The 15320-nt window shown below is 40.7% G+C and overlaps 1 protein-coding gene across 7 annotated transcripts in view; it reads left to right on the forward strand.

The window, feature by feature from the left end:
* The window catches only part of NEDD1 (NEDD1 gamma-tubulin ring complex targeting factor), a 77762-nt gene extending 68142 nt beyond the window's left edge, over window positions 1-9620 (forward strand). For 3 of the 7 annotated variants that reach the window (XR_008620470.2, XR_008620468.2, XR_008620469.2), the window contains one exon: window positions 3097-9611. The gene's annotated coding sequence lies outside the window, so the exon portion shown is untranslated. Of the gene's footprint in view, window positions 1-465; window positions 587-3096 lie in introns of all 7 variants that reach the window. The other 4 variants (XR_010108866.1, XR_010108865.1, XR_008620467.2 and 1 more) reach the window with 3 other exon arrangements.
* Window positions 9621-15320: the final 5700 nt, after the last annotated feature.

Genomic DNA, 15320 nt, shown 5'->3' on the forward strand with positions numbered 1-15320 from the left:
CTCAGCAACAAAAAGTCAACCTAATTTAAAAATGGGCAAAAGATTGAAAAAGACATTTTTTCCAAAGAAGATATACAAATGGCTAACAAACATATGAAAAGATGCTCAACATTATTAGTCATTAAGGCAGTGCAGATCAAAACCACAAGACACCAATTCACATCACTGAAATGGCCACAATTTAAAAAGCAGAAAATAACAAGTGTTGGCAAGGATGTGAAGAATTGGAACCCTCATATATTGCCTGTAGGAATGTACAATGGTGCAGCCACTGTAGAGAACAATTTGGCAGTTCCTCAGTATGTTAAACACAGAAATGCTATTGTAACTGAGCAATTCTACTGCTAGGCATATACCCTGAATAATTTAAAACAGGTATTCAAGCAAAAACTTGTACACTAATATTCATAGCAGCATTATTCACAATAGTTTAAAGGTAAAAGCAACCCAAATGTCCATCAACAGATGAATGAATGAACAAAATGATATATCTATACGATGGAATATTGTCCAGTCATACAAAGGATGAAGTGATGATACCTGCTGCAACATGATGAACCTTGAAAACATTCTACTAAGTGAAGAAGTAAGACACAAAAGGCTATATATTGTATTATTCCATTTACATTGTATTTAGAATACCCAGAATAGGCAATTCTACAGAGACAGAAAGCAGATTAGTGGTTAGCAAGGTGGGGGAATAGGGAGTGACTGCTGAAATGAATACAGGGTTTCTATTTAGGATGATGACAAAATTTTGGAACTAGATATTGGTGATGGTCCCGCAACACTGTGAATGTACTCAATGCCGGTGAATAGTTCACTTTCAAATGGTAAATTTTGTGTGTATTTTACCATAATTTAAAAAATACATAATGAGATTCAGTGGCATCTAGATGTTGATGAAGGCCTTGTAATGAGGTCACCTAGGGCGACAGAATAGAATAAGAAGAGGAGCTATGACCAGGGTTTAAGGGATTCTAACAATTTAAGGACAGGTAGAAGAGAGTGCTTCAGTACTGGACATTGGAAAGGGGCAGCTGGAGAGGTAAGAGAGAAAACAGGAAAATGTGGAGGTCATGGGCAGCTACTGGACGTTTTGAAACAAAGTGGTGGGATCAAACCTTTTTCTTAGAAAAATCATTGTAGCAATTATGTGCAAGGAAGATTGGAGGAAAAACTTTTCCTTAGGAAAATCAATTTAGCAATCATGTGCAAGGAAGATTGGAGGAAAAAATTATATGCAAGAAAGATTGGAAGATTGGAAAACTGGAGTATGTTGTGGCCCTTAAGGACTATTCCATGGAAATAGAGAGGTTGGATTGGAACAATGTCATGGAGGTAGAAAAATTGGCAGGGTGCTGAGGATGGCTAGAGAGAGAGGAGGTCTTAAAGCTGCATGGGCTCTTATAGCTTGGTGGTTTGGTCACTGGAAATTTCATGAACAGGAAGATAAGGATTCAATGTTTCTCAGACCAGTGTGTGGGCCATTTTGAGCTGGACAAATTATCAGGTTTGTAGCATTTCTTAGCTGTAGTAAGATACTAAATGCAAGAAATTTTTTCTTATATATAAATATATATGGATAGATAAGATAGATAACTATCATATGTGTGTGTGTGTCTGTATGTCTGTGTGTGTGTGTGTGTGTGCATTTCTCTTTCAAATTTCAAGAGTCTTCCAAATTTGGGGATTATGCCATACTTTATTCGTCAATGTTTTAAGTAAGTTACATAGACTTCTATCTGTATCCTTTTAGATTTTAATGCAAAAAAATTATGTGATTATAGGGTTAGAAGGCAACTTAGGGATCGTTGATCTAAACTTTTTTTTTTTTTCTACAACGATGGCAGACCCAGAAGGATCTTTTGTGTTAGTGGAGTCACCAACCCTGAGAGTCTTTTTCCTTCTTTAGTTTTTTTCCTCCCTGTGTCAGTTGTCCCATTGGCAATTTATCCATGTTGTCAGACGGCAAAGATATCAGAATGTAGCATTTATTTCATTGATTAATAAAGGACATATGAAATACACATTATGTACTAGCTACTGTTTTAGGTGCTGAATAACACATGAGTTATGACCCTAATGTTTAATTAATTTCCAGTACTCTTTTTGATATTACTTAGCGTGATAGTTCTCTTGGCTGCAGATACAAATAAAAAGTAAATAACATTTTTTATACTTATAGTATGAGAACTCAGGAGGACTTAGAATAAATCCCACATGGACATGTAATATGGATTTCAAGGTTTAGTTAATGTCATAAGCACATGCACTCAGCATCATCGTTTTTTTTTTTTGAGACGGAGTATTGCTCTGTCGCCCAGGATGGAGTGCAATGGCGCAATCTCAGCTCACTTCAACCTTCGCCTCCCCGGGTTCAAGCAATTCCCCTGTCTCAGCCTCCTGAGTATCTGGGACTACAGGCGCCCATCATCATGCCAGGCTAATTTTTTTGTATTTTTAGTAGAGACGGGTTTTCACCATGTTGGCCAGGCTGGTCTCAAACTCCTGACCTCAGGTGATCCACCTGCCTTGGCCTCCCAAAGTGCTGGGATTACAGGTGTGAACCACCATGCTGGGCCCATAATTCTTTTCCATTTTAGATATAGTGTTAGCAGAGCGTGGTATAACTTGGTGTGGAGTCAGGCAATGGGCTGTCTTCTTTTTCCAGATTATCTGTTCTCAAAGCTCTTCCTTGATACTATTCTTTGAGACATTTGATTCCTTTTGCTTTTGTCCTGAACTTAAGAATTTTCACTTTGTCCTGGTATTTATCAAGCTGATGTTTGGCTTGATGTATGTCAGTTGGCATGCAAGCACAATTTGACTTTCAATATGATTTTGGTATAAAGGGTGCCTTCATCTTGTGGTTCACAATGATGTCATTAGCTAACTCAGGTTTCATCCTATTTAGAAATTAGAAGCTTATTTATTAGATCAATTCATTCAATTTATAATGTGGCTAGAAGTTCACAGTCTTATCTGAAGTCTGTGCAGCTTCAGATTTATAATTTTTGGGGATTTATTAAAGATAAGAGTTTATATATCTTGTACAGTATGACAATTTTTAAACATTTTTTTTTTTTGAAACAGGATCTCTCTGTGTGGCCCAGCCTGGAGTGCCGAGGTCTCAACACAGCTCACAACAGCCTCGACCTTTTGGGTTGAAGTAATCCTCCCACCTCAGCCTCCCAAGTAGCTGGGATCAAAGACGTGCTGCTATGCCCGGCTAATTTCTTAATTTTTTGCAGAAACAGGGTCTCACCATTTTGCTAAGGCTGGTCTCGAACTCCTGGGCTCAGGCAATCCTCCCGCCTCAGCCTCCCAAAGTGCAGGGATTCCAGATGTGAACCACCGTGCTCAGCCAGCACCATGACACTTTTGATAGGATCCGTGCAGCAGCCTGTAATCAGAAACATTAATTGTTCAGCAACAAAACATAGGAATAGTGACATTAAGTGAGATAAAGATTCCTCATATTTATACTTGTCATGTCTGTTTTGTCATCAAATGAGTTGCAAGAAAATTTTTGGTTTTCAGAAGAGTATGGATTTTGGAATCTCAGATAAGGATGGGTTTACTGGCTTGTGAATAAGGTGAACAAGACGTAGTGTCTGCTCTAAAAGTTCACCTATTGATTCATATTGTGTCAATTTGGCCTTTTTTTATTTGTTGTAAACTAGCTCAAATGTGTTGTAAACTAGCTCAGATTTAAATTTTTAAAAAGTGGATGTGACTAACTGTCTCAATAATTTAAAAATCTAGTCGACAGATTTTGGACACGGTTGTATTTAGGGCTCTAATGATGCCTTTGGCTGGGGTTTTCTTAATCTTTCACATACCTTTTGTTCCCAGGGTTTCAGTCTGTTTGTCGAATGGCCTCTGTATGCTTTAGGTCTCTAATGATGCCTTTGGCTGGGGTTTTCTTAATCTTTCACATACCTTTTGTTCCCAGGGTTTCAGTCTGTTTGTCGAATGGCCTCTGTATGCTTTAGGTCACCCCTTGTGATGGCAAAGATGGCTAAAGCGGCTCATTTTGCATTTCAATTTTTTTTCTTTTTTTTTAAGGCTAGTCAAGTGAAGCAGTGGGAGTGGAGAAGAAACAAGGCAATCTGTAACTGGTTGTGATTAATTAGTTGTAAACACCACTGCACTGGGACCTGCCTCAATTTAATTCTTGTTTGAACATTCCCAGCAAAAATCTTGTGGCATTTTATTGGCTGTGTTTGGGTCACATGCCCACCTTTGAACCAGTCACTGAGGTCAGGGGTATGTGATGTCCTGATTGGGTTAGGCTTGGGCCACCTGATTCATCCTGGGACCAGGCAGGCCAAGCAGGTGAACTGAGCAGGTGGAGCTTTCTCAGACAAACCAGAAGCTGCCGCGAGAGGAAATGGGAAACACTGGGTGGCAAAAAACGGAAATTTTTTGATCCAGATTGACTCTGGATTTTCTTTGTAATTAAAATTCTTCTGGTGGAATACAATGGGGTTACGTGCAATATATTTTAAGCTATTTCTAGCTTTCCCGCTTATTGTAGCAAACTATTTTTACTCTTTTATATAACAAAATATGTAAGAGCCTGCGAGTCTAAAACCAAATTGAACCTAAACTGTACTCATCATCAAATTGTCATTCGTTAGGAACCCATCATATCTTCAGCTACCACGTGGCACGCCTTAAGGTTTTGGGCAATAGCTTCAGAGACGCAATACTTAAAGCCCATGCCAGATTGTCTTTTTAGTCCAGAACTGATAACGCAAAGCCCTCTCTCTGGATGTGTTAGTATTATTTTACTTTTTTCATGGAGAAGCAATTGTGCACGATGGTGAAGCACACAGGCTCTGGAGCTGGGCTGCCTTGGTGTGACTCTTGTTTCCACTGCTTATTTCGATGAGTTACTTACCCTCTCTATGACTCAGCTTCCTCATGGGTAAAAATTATATAACAATAGCACATACCTCCTCAGTTTATTATGAAGAGAACACGAATTAATACACGCCAATTACCTAGGAGCCTGACACAGTAAATGTGCTGTAATTGTCAGCTATAATTATTATTCTTTACGATAACACTAACCCTAAAATTCCCCTTAGTAAAGTGAGAATTTCTACAGCATGAACATTAACATTTCTGTGTGTGGCTGCCCTGTGTATATTACTACAGATAATACCATTTGTTTTATTGCCAAGTTAAAGTTTTAAAAAATAAACTAACCATATTTTTTTGAAAAGGCCTTTATTTAGGCACAAGAGATTCCTGTCAGCCTTACAAACTTAGAAAGTGGAAATCCTTCTCAAACTGATGGAAAATGAGTCCAATTTCAAATCGCAAACCAGACTCCTGTTTTTGTTGCTATTCTTTTCCTAAAAGACAAAACCTAATGTTTTCTTAGTGTATATAAAACAAATTTTTAAATCCACATATAGCACAGTGTTTCCCACCCACCCCTGTCCATGGTATGAATATCACAAATTTCTCTAAATTTCCTGAACATGAGATAAATGTCAGACCATTCTATAAATTGACTTTATGAAGTATTTCTGAGCCGAGCCTTCTGACATTCACACCAATGTTTCCATAGTAACTAATGTGTTCAGAAGGGGAAGAGCAGGAGGAGACGAAAAACAAAGGAGACAATCCAAATAACAGAAATGCATAAGTAAGGGAGAGTAGAAGGTTCGAGAAACTTTGAACCATTGCTTCTTGCGGGAGAAAAGTATTCTTGTTCACGTGGGAGGCTTCCCCTGCAGACTGACTGACTCAGGGGGTGCTTACTGAAACAGCTCCCAAAGCGTGGCCAGCTGGAATACACTTGGACAATGACTCATGAATGCCAATTTGGACTGTCCTTTCCTCCTTTTATTGTAATCTTATTTTTTTCCCTCTGTTTTGAGGTGCCTTCGTTACTATGGTAACAGTGAACTAATTTGTGCCTGTTGCTGAACTGTCAAAAAAAAAAAAAAGAGTATCAAGTCAATTTAGAGAATAGTTAGAAAGCAGGGTAGGGAAACATAGGTGCTAGCAATGATCACACTTGTTTGCAAACATTGGAGTGAAGAAAGCTAGAGTGCTGTTAAAATATGGTTCTGTTTTCAAATCTTATTAAATGGTGCCCTACCAGGTGCGTTGAGAATGAGGTTTCAGTGATCAGTTATTCCTTTGTGACATCTGCAGCACAGCATCTTTTTCTCTTGAAAACTTCAACAAACCTACTTCTTTGAAAATGTGTTGAATCCCTCACTTGCTTGTTTGTAGGGGGTAGATCAGGTAAATGGCTACAGGTGAGTTGTTTCTTTTTTTTTTTGGAATCAATTGGCGGTGAGTGTGGGAAGGCATCTGACTCAAGGAAGGAAATTGGTACTTGTGCTAAGCAAAACAATGAGTCCCCGCAATGTCCATATTCCCAGTCCCTGAAACCTGTGACTGTTACCTTACAGCAAAAGGGACTTGGCCAATGTGATTAAGTTAAGGATCTGGAGATAGAATATCCTAGATTATCTTTGTGAGCCCAATGTAATCACAAGGGTCCTTGCAAGAAGGAGGCAGGAATGTCAAAGTCAGAGAAGGGGATGTGATGAAGGAAGCAGAGGTCCCAGCGATGTGGGGCCGAGAGCCAAGTAGTGCAAACAGCCTTTAAATGCTGAAAGAGGCAAGGAAACAGATCCTTCCATGGAGCTTACAGAAAGAATGCAGTCCGGCGGATGCCTTGATGTTAGCCCAGCGAAACTGGCTTCTGACTTCTGCTCTTCAGAACTGTAAGATAACAAATCTATGTTGTTTCAAGACACTGAATTTGGGGCAATTTATTACAGTGGTAGTAGGAAAAGAATATAGTATCCTTAGCCAGCTCTGGTCCCACCAGGTTTTCAAAGGCAGCCTGATTTCATGCCTTCTTACCCAGCAGAGGTAAACGGAGCCATCCCCCGACTGCTGGCTGAGCACTTCTGGCCGGCTGTGTGTCTCTGAGGGTCTCCTGGGTAGGTCTTTCTTTGTGTGATACTTCAAGGACTTTAGGTCTGATCACCATACAGGTTCTGGCCATGGCAAGGCAAGCTGCTGAGGCAGAGCAGGCCTCCACAGTCCTGGCTTGAACACCTGGTGAGGCCTAGCACATCCAGGTCCTGGGTGAAAAGTCCTTCCTGAGAAAGAAAACTCTTGGCACTCACAATCCATCTCTCTGTGAAAGTTAAGCTGTTCACTGGGTAAACTGCCTTGTCTTTCCAACTAGATCATACATGTCTTAAGGTCCTAATTCATGCTTTCCAGCACTGTGTTGAGCACCCAGTAGATGCAATGAGAAACAGCAGCTCCTCCTTCTCTAAGCTGCTTCCTTAGTGGATTTTAATTTTTCCCAATGATTTCACTCTTACCATACAGGTGCTGTGTTAAGCATGGTGTATTACATCACCCAAAGCTGACAACAACCCTGGGGGAAATCTTTTTCTCATTTTGCAGATGCAGAAATGAAGATTCAGAAATTAGGCCTCAAAGGTTACATGGTGAATAAGTGGCAGAGCTGGGCTCTGAGCCCAGGCATGGCTTCCTGAGCCCTCCACTTTTCATTGCTGCTGTGCTTTGGAGTCAGAGGCACCGTGGGGTGGAGATCAGTGGCCTTTTTTCCCTCTGGTCCCCAGTAAATGCCTTTTTCCTCTGAGCTCCAGCGTTGGCTCTTACTCCCAGTCATGCACAGGCCTGGAGGAGGGGAACAAGAGGCTGGAGGGTGCCAAGGGGGCTCGAGACCAGGTAGAAAGCAGGGGTACTTTAGGTCCTGCGGGCAGCCTGGCTTTCAGACATTTGTTATTTTAGGTAGAAATCTGACATCTGTAAATTAGCACATCCCTAGAACTTTCTATTTTCTTGGTTTATTTTTCTCTATTTTCTTCTGTGGTAGGGAGAATTCCAAGAGGACTTGCAAGATTCCCAGCTCCTGGCGTGCCTGTCCTGTTGCTATGGACTGAATATTTGTGACCCCCAAATTCATATATTGAAGCCCCAATATGCAATATGATGATGTTAGAAGGCAGAGTCATTGGGAGGCAATTAGTTCACAAGGGTGAAGCCCTCATGATGGGACTAGGGCCCTTAAAAGAAGAGAAGGGAGAGAGAGAATCTCTCCCTCTGTCATGTGAGGATACAGTGACAAGAGGTCCCTCTGCAAAGCAGGAAGAAGGCCCTCAATAAGAACCCAACTGGATGGCCCTTAGGGAACCTCGATCGTGGACTTCGCATCCTCCAGAACTGTGAGAAAGAAATGTTTCTTTTGCCCCCAATGAATGACACTTGTTATAGCAGTCTGAAATGACTAAGCCACCTATGTAATCCCCTCCCATATGAATATGATGGGATACCACTCCCATGCTTAGGCTCCTCATCAGTGGATTTTGGATTGAACTAATCAAAAAGGAGATGATCAAATCAGGTGAGTTTTAAAAGAGAGATTGGGAGAGCATGAGGGAAAAGAGCTCATGCATGCTGGGCTTCATATCTAGGTGATGGGTTGATAGGTGCAGCAAACCACCATGGCACAAGTTTAACCATGTAACAAACCTGCATATCCTGCACATGTACCCTGGAACATAAAAAATAAAATAAAATAAAACATTAAAAGCAAAAAAAAAAAAAAAAAAAAGAGAGAGATTGGGAGTGTGAGAGGGTCTATAGAAGGGACCATATGGCAAGGACCAGAGTGGCCTCTTGGAGCTGAGAGTAATCCTTGGCCAACAGCTAGCAAGACAGTGAGACCTCAGCCATACAACCTCAAGGAGATAACTTCTGCTAATAACCTGAGGGACCATAGAAGTGCCCATTTACCTAGTGTAGCCTCCTGATGACTATGCAGCTAGCCAACACCTTTAGTGCAGCTTCATGACACCTTGCAAAAAGAACCTGGTGCCCAGATACCTGATCCACAAACACTGTGTGATAGTTAATATGTGGTATTTTGAACTGAATTTGTGGTAATTTGCTACATAGCAATGGAAGACAAATACGTCTTTATAAAATTTAAAGAAAAAATCAGTCTCAGCTGGGCTAGATAGAAAAAGGAGACAGACTCTGTCTTTCTTCAGACGCTGTTTGAGAAGTTAATACCTTAAAACACTTAATAATGAGTTGAAAGGAACATTCCCATTTGTCCAGGGTCTGTTTTTACAAAGATACGACTCCCTTCAGTAGTTTAAGTTGTCATCTCTGATCAGTTCCTTTGAGGGAGAATTCCAAGGGAAAGCTTTTTGGTTTCCTGAAACCATTGGAAACCCGTAAACATACCTAAAAAGGGGGAAGGGGGAAGCTAACACCGAGAATGTCATTGAAAGTTTTAATGAGGAAGATCTGTGCTGGAGATTGGCCCCTGAGCAGGTCCGCATCTCTCTTAGCTGAAAGACGTTTCATTTTTCTTGGGAAAGTGGCCAGTCTTTCAAAGATGCAAGGCCCCTTCCAGAAGGAAAGTTACCTTGAAGGTTCCACTCCAGCCCCAGTGCTATTTGCTTTATAGGTGGCAAGGTTTTGTCCCTTCCATTACTTCCACCCTCCTCTAGGGATTCAAGGTACACGCTTATTCAACCACATCATTCATTCATCAAACTCTCATTGAGCTATTAACGTAAAGAAGGCTGTGCTCAGCTCTAGGGGACCACGAATGAACTAAACCCCTGTATTGCAGAAGGAGGAAGCACTTGATGTCGACACTAGCACGTCATAATAATTAATAAGCACCAACATTTTCCGAGGGCTGAGCGTGTCCTAGGAGGTGGGCTAAGAGGACCCACATGCCAAGCCCCGTTTATGCTACCCCAGGTGAATCCCATTCAAATGTACTTTCCAAAAGGGCAGAAGCTGGGTCTAATTTGATTTCTAAGGGACCCCTTGTGTCTCCACTATGCTTGGGACACGGTGAAGACCTCAAAGTGTATTTCTTGCCAATGAATGAGTGAATGAATATACGATCATAACTGATAACTTTGGCTTAGATATTAGTGTTATGACCATTTCCTTTGATGAGGAACCTGAGGCTTCAGACCAGTTAAATAATTCATCCTCGATAGCCAAAACCCAGATTCTCTCCCCCATCAGACCACACTGCCATCTCCCTGGCTCTACCGGGCACCCCACCTGGAACCTAAGCCCACAGCAGCGCGGGCTGCGGGCGGCGAGGCTCGCCGCGGGCGCCCTCTGTCGGCGCTCGGTTGGAGGCGCAGCGGCCCCGCGAGCAGACGCGCAGGTGAGCGGACCCGCGCTGGGGTGCGGGGCAGGTGCGCGGCCCTGGGGGACAAGGAGGGGGAGAGGGGCGAGGGCTAACCACGTCGGCCCCAAACTAGCTGCCTGTCTTTAAATGTTTGCTTTCATATTTGGAAGTGCTGAGCGGGCACTTCAGTGCGACCTGGATATCACCTGTGGGTTTCAGGGTAGTCATCCTTGAGACCTCTTGTTCCTCGGGAGACCTCTTGGCCTCTTTAAGGAGCCAGGGGTCGGCGGCGCACTTAGGGGAGAAGGAGCAGGAGAACTTGAGTTAAGAATTGCCCCCCGGATTGGAACCAGAGGTAGCGGGAAGCCAGCAAGGGCGAGGCTCTTTCTAGGAACTCTAGGTCCACCGCTTGCCTTTGGGGAAGAGGGAGGAAGGGGCCTTGGGGCATGAAGTTGCCTTTGGGACATCGGCCAGAGCCTGCGACGCAAGCGCGGCCCAAATGACTGGGAAGCCGGAACCTTCGCTCCTTCGTTCCCAACCTTCTTTGTTCCAGTCCCGCCTGGCAGCGCAGGCCGTGCACTCGCCGCGCTTCCGGGAACTTGTTTGCTTAAGATAATCGCATCCCACTGATATTTGGGTTATTCTCCTTCATGCCGAAGTAATTAGACTCTCCACCGGTGTGGCACCCTTACTTAATTCTTCTAATTTCTTTAAAAACACAACATTCACCCACATCCAAGGCAAAATTTACAGTCAAGAAGATCCCTTCTTTCTTTGAAAGTGGCGGCTTTGTTCTGCTTTTAACATCACGTAAAATCTACTTTGGGGAATGTTTTTCGCTCCCCCCACCCGCATAATTATTTCTATTATTTGTCTTTTATTTGGCCTATTGAAATTCTGAGCACACAAAGCCAACTTTATTAATTTCTCTCTCTAAAACTCCATCAAGAAATATTTATCTTTTACTCTTCCCATTGGAATAATATATTCCCTAGATGGTGAAATATAGCTCCATTTATTAGGAATCAGGTATAAAAAAACAGATAGAAAAAGCAGAGGTGGTGAATTATTCTAAAAAGATAGGACAAAAAAAATCAGTTGCCTCTGAGAGTTGGGGGAAGTGGGATGGGAAGAGGCTAGGCCATAGCTCCACGCATTTCACCGAAAGCAGTTTTGAGGATATTTGATTTGGAACCACTGTTCTTTCTTTTCATAATATTCAGCATGTTCCTAATCATTGTATTCCAGATATTGAACACAAGCTTTTAATCCCGTCTACCAAAATGTTTTGTGCCCATTTGAACACTTTTAAATTGAAATTCTAAATTAGTATTCATTGAAAACTGGTTTGACACAAAGAAAGGATCATGAATGAAACCTTCTAAGCCTTCTTTGCATTTCCAAGTGTGTGTTCAATTCTTTAGGAAAGTCATTGTTGTTGGTTTAGGGAGATTTACTCAATTCCCAAGTGCCACCTCCAGAGGGCACAGCTGTCTCAAAAAAAATTTGTTGGTTTTTTTTTTTCTTTTTTTTTTGAGTTTCTACAGTTTTACCCGAGCTGTTGAGTAAGGGGTCTCTATAGTCTATAATTGTGATTCCTGGTTTCCAAACTGGAAATACTTTTATTTAATACATTTAATATTTATTTAGATGTTATGGAAATCTATTATTTGCAAACAACTATTTAACATTTATAATATTTTATTTAAAAAAATGAAAAATTAAACCCAATGTTGTTAATTTGCCCTGACTTAAAAATCTCTAATTCTCCTCAGTTTTAACTCCAGAGTCCAGCAAACAGCACCCATTATTTTTTAAAATGTATTTAAAGTTTATTTGCCTGACTTTATATTCCCAAGAGGTTGCACTCAAGGCCTTAGGTCTCCTTAAAAAGTATGAAATGTGCTGTATCTTCTGTATAATAATATTTTGTGTTTGGTGCTCAATGTATTCTTGTAGAGTACAATATTATGTTCAGAGTAAATGCCTTGGCAGCTTTTTACTCTTGAAGCTACACAAAACATCTGGGGCATTTATTTTTGCAACATTTAAATTTATGGTGACTATTTATTCAAAAATGATTTTATTCATTTATAGAGGTGGGAAAGTTGGTATGAATTTGCTCAGGAAAGAATGGCATTATTTTCTTCCAGAATGTACGTTAAACAACTCACTGTCTCCCTCCTTTGTCTCAGCCATCTCTGCTGTGTTTAGTGTGAAATTGAATTGTGTAAAGCTAAAATCTAAGAAGAGAAAGCACGAAGTGTTCAGGCAATGATTTACATACATTTCTTTCCTATGTTTTCTTCCTAGCTTTCACTTGCTGCCCACTTTGGGCTATTTTTCTTTTCCTGTTATTTATTTATTTTACCCTCTGTTAACATATACACAAAGAAGCTGCCAACAGGGTGTGAAAGGGGCTGTTTGTAAGTATTTAAAACTGTTTAACATCCATTTATAAGAAAAAGCTTTTTAGGTTTTGGAAGCCAATTTCCATATTGGCGTGGAAAATTGTGGAAGCTAATACAGGGTAGGTGTTGAAAGTGTTTAACTTTCATGTTTGTGTCTTCTAAAATGGGAAGGAGAGAGAGCAGCCACCAGGACAGAGTGTGTTCTGTAAGAAACCATGCTTTGGGAATGGTGTTCACTATATGTGTAGAAGAATCAAGAGAGGGCTTGAAGAAATATCCCTGAAGTCAAGTTAAGCCATAGATGAACCTTTCAGAGCTAATCTGTATGGAGCAGAAGTGTAATTAGCAAATCCATGCATGTATCCCTCTTCCATTTCAACTCAAAAAACTAAATGTTAGCTAAATGATTTATTAAATGGCCTCGTGTATTGGTCTAGTTTCCTCGTGTATTAGACTAGTCAGTTAGACTGTGGAAGATCTTTCATAACAAGAAAACACATCTGATGTATTTTTTTCCTCTAGTCCACCAGTAAGTAGCCTTGTGTTCAACCAAAAATATCTTCCATAAATAGGTATCAATGCATTGGTCACCTATGGAATTGTTGATCAGGACCATTCCCAGTTAGAGAATGCCAGACTTGAAATTTTAAGGCATATATGAAATCCAAAGTGCTTTTCTCCATTCTGTCTCTATGAGGCTGATGGCATGCATTTCTTTAGTTGAATAGATACGGAACTGAAATCTGATAGGCAATTTGCAAAGAATTATCATAAGCATTTGGGATTTTTGGTGCTATTGTTCTTTTGATTTAGAGAATAAATTTGAAGGTAGTATAGTAGAAAGAATTCACAGGAAGATGAAGTTACATAGAATATTTGAAATGGAAGTGTCAGGAAACCAAATGCTTCAGCACAGCAGAGATAACTAAAATAAACGTATACTCTCCCTCTTGCTCTTAGAACTTTACTTATTTATCTGTAAATGTTGCCTGTTCCATATGAGATCCTACACCACTGAAGTTGAGTGACTCAGGAGAGCCTTGAGAAGTGGACATCTGTCAGTGGATGTGCTTAAGCAGAGGTTATCAGCAATGTGTCTGGGGTGCTTCCCAACTGTGGGGGAAGGTTTTATTAAGTGACATCTAAAGTCACCTCTCAATCAACATGTTTTGTGATTGTTCATTGAACTTGCATTACATTCATTTTATTAGAATCGAAGATAGCTTTACAAATGCTGAAGCATCATAAGGAAATTTGAGATGAAGATCAACAAGCTAAAAGCGTGGTGTCATTAGATTAAGGGTGGGTTATCCCGATTCAGGGTCTTATTTCTTGGTCAGTACTGCCTGTGAGCCTAAGGATGTATGTTAATTACATGAGTAGTACAAATTTTCTGTCTCTGGCAGTTGAGTCTAGTTTGCAGTGTTTATAATTCTAATTCAATTAGAAATGGATTCAAAGAGCTAATGTTATTTGCAAGAATTTAGAAGTAAATTCCTTAGTAAAATAAATGGAACTTTGGTAGAGTGAATCATAACCTAATTATAAAAAGCCTGGATGTTCTTCTATTAACTTTGCTTAAAGTCTGGCAGAACTTTCGGGAATTCTGGTGTGGATACAGAACTCATGTTCTCACTGTCTGACTTAGTTCAGGATCTGTCTGAAAGTTTTTCTTCTCCCAGCTACAACCACAGTCTCTAAAGATGATTCATTTATTTAAAAAGTCGATAATCTAAACAGTTCCTATTTTTGCCTTCTTGTTGTCAAGGCATCCCCTAGTTGCCTGTATATCCAGGTAGATTAATGAGTTCCTAGTCAGGGGCAGCATCTAATTCTGTGTTGCAGATGGAGTGTAATGCATTATTGATGTTCAATAAACATCCAAACAATAGTACTATCACCTTCCCTTCGTTACATTCAGTGATTTTAGCCCAATGTACTCATGGGCTGACTTCATGCAATCAGAACCTGAAAGCCAGGACGGTACTGGTGTGTTTAATGTGAGTGGCCTCCTGGTGGCACTAGCAGGACACCTTCTTTGCACAGAAAGGCCACATGTTTGGCAGGCAGAAAAGATCCAGGATCTAGGATCCTCAGGTCACATCGTGCCTTTTCAAAGTCTATTTGATTACATTTGCTGTGATGTGGACAGGTTCCTACAATTTATCTTACGTCTCAGAAAGTGGTTTGGGGCTGGGCACACATTTTCGTGTTTGTTAATTCCTGAGGTGACACTTTTAAGTCCCCATGTTTCATGTTCCACAGTTCCAGAAAGAATGATTTTTGACTCTTTGATCCTGTAAGAAAAATCCAACTGTTTTTCTCTCTTGCAGTTCATGCCGATGGCTTTTGTTCTCTCATCGTTTTAGCAGGTATTTTCTTTCTCAAGCAAGCCAGAGTCATGGAAGGGGGAGGTCCATCAGGACACTGTAATAATATATATATAAATAACAAGCTGGTGGAATTACAAAGATAGCAGAGTGATTCTTAGAGCAAAAATTGGTTATGGTTATCAAGCTGGAGGACTGTTTTGCATGGTCCAGAGCTCTCTTTTAATGTCATGTCTGTTTCATTCCTCACTTTTAAAACCCTCTTCTGGTTGCTAAGAAGAGAAAACACAGGCTAAGGAATAAAATGAGCTGGATGTGTTTCATTTAGTTAGGTACCTCCCTCACCCTTTGGTCCTTCTGTTTGTTTTCGACCCCTCTGTTTCTCTAATA

This window comes from Pan paniscus, chromosome 10 (genome assembly GCF_029289425.2).
Source record: "Pan paniscus chromosome 10, NHGRI_mPanPan1-v2.0_pri, whole genome shotgun sequence".
In the NCBI taxonomy this organism is placed as follows: Eukaryota; Metazoa; Chordata; class Mammalia; order Primates; family Hominidae; genus Pan; species Pan paniscus.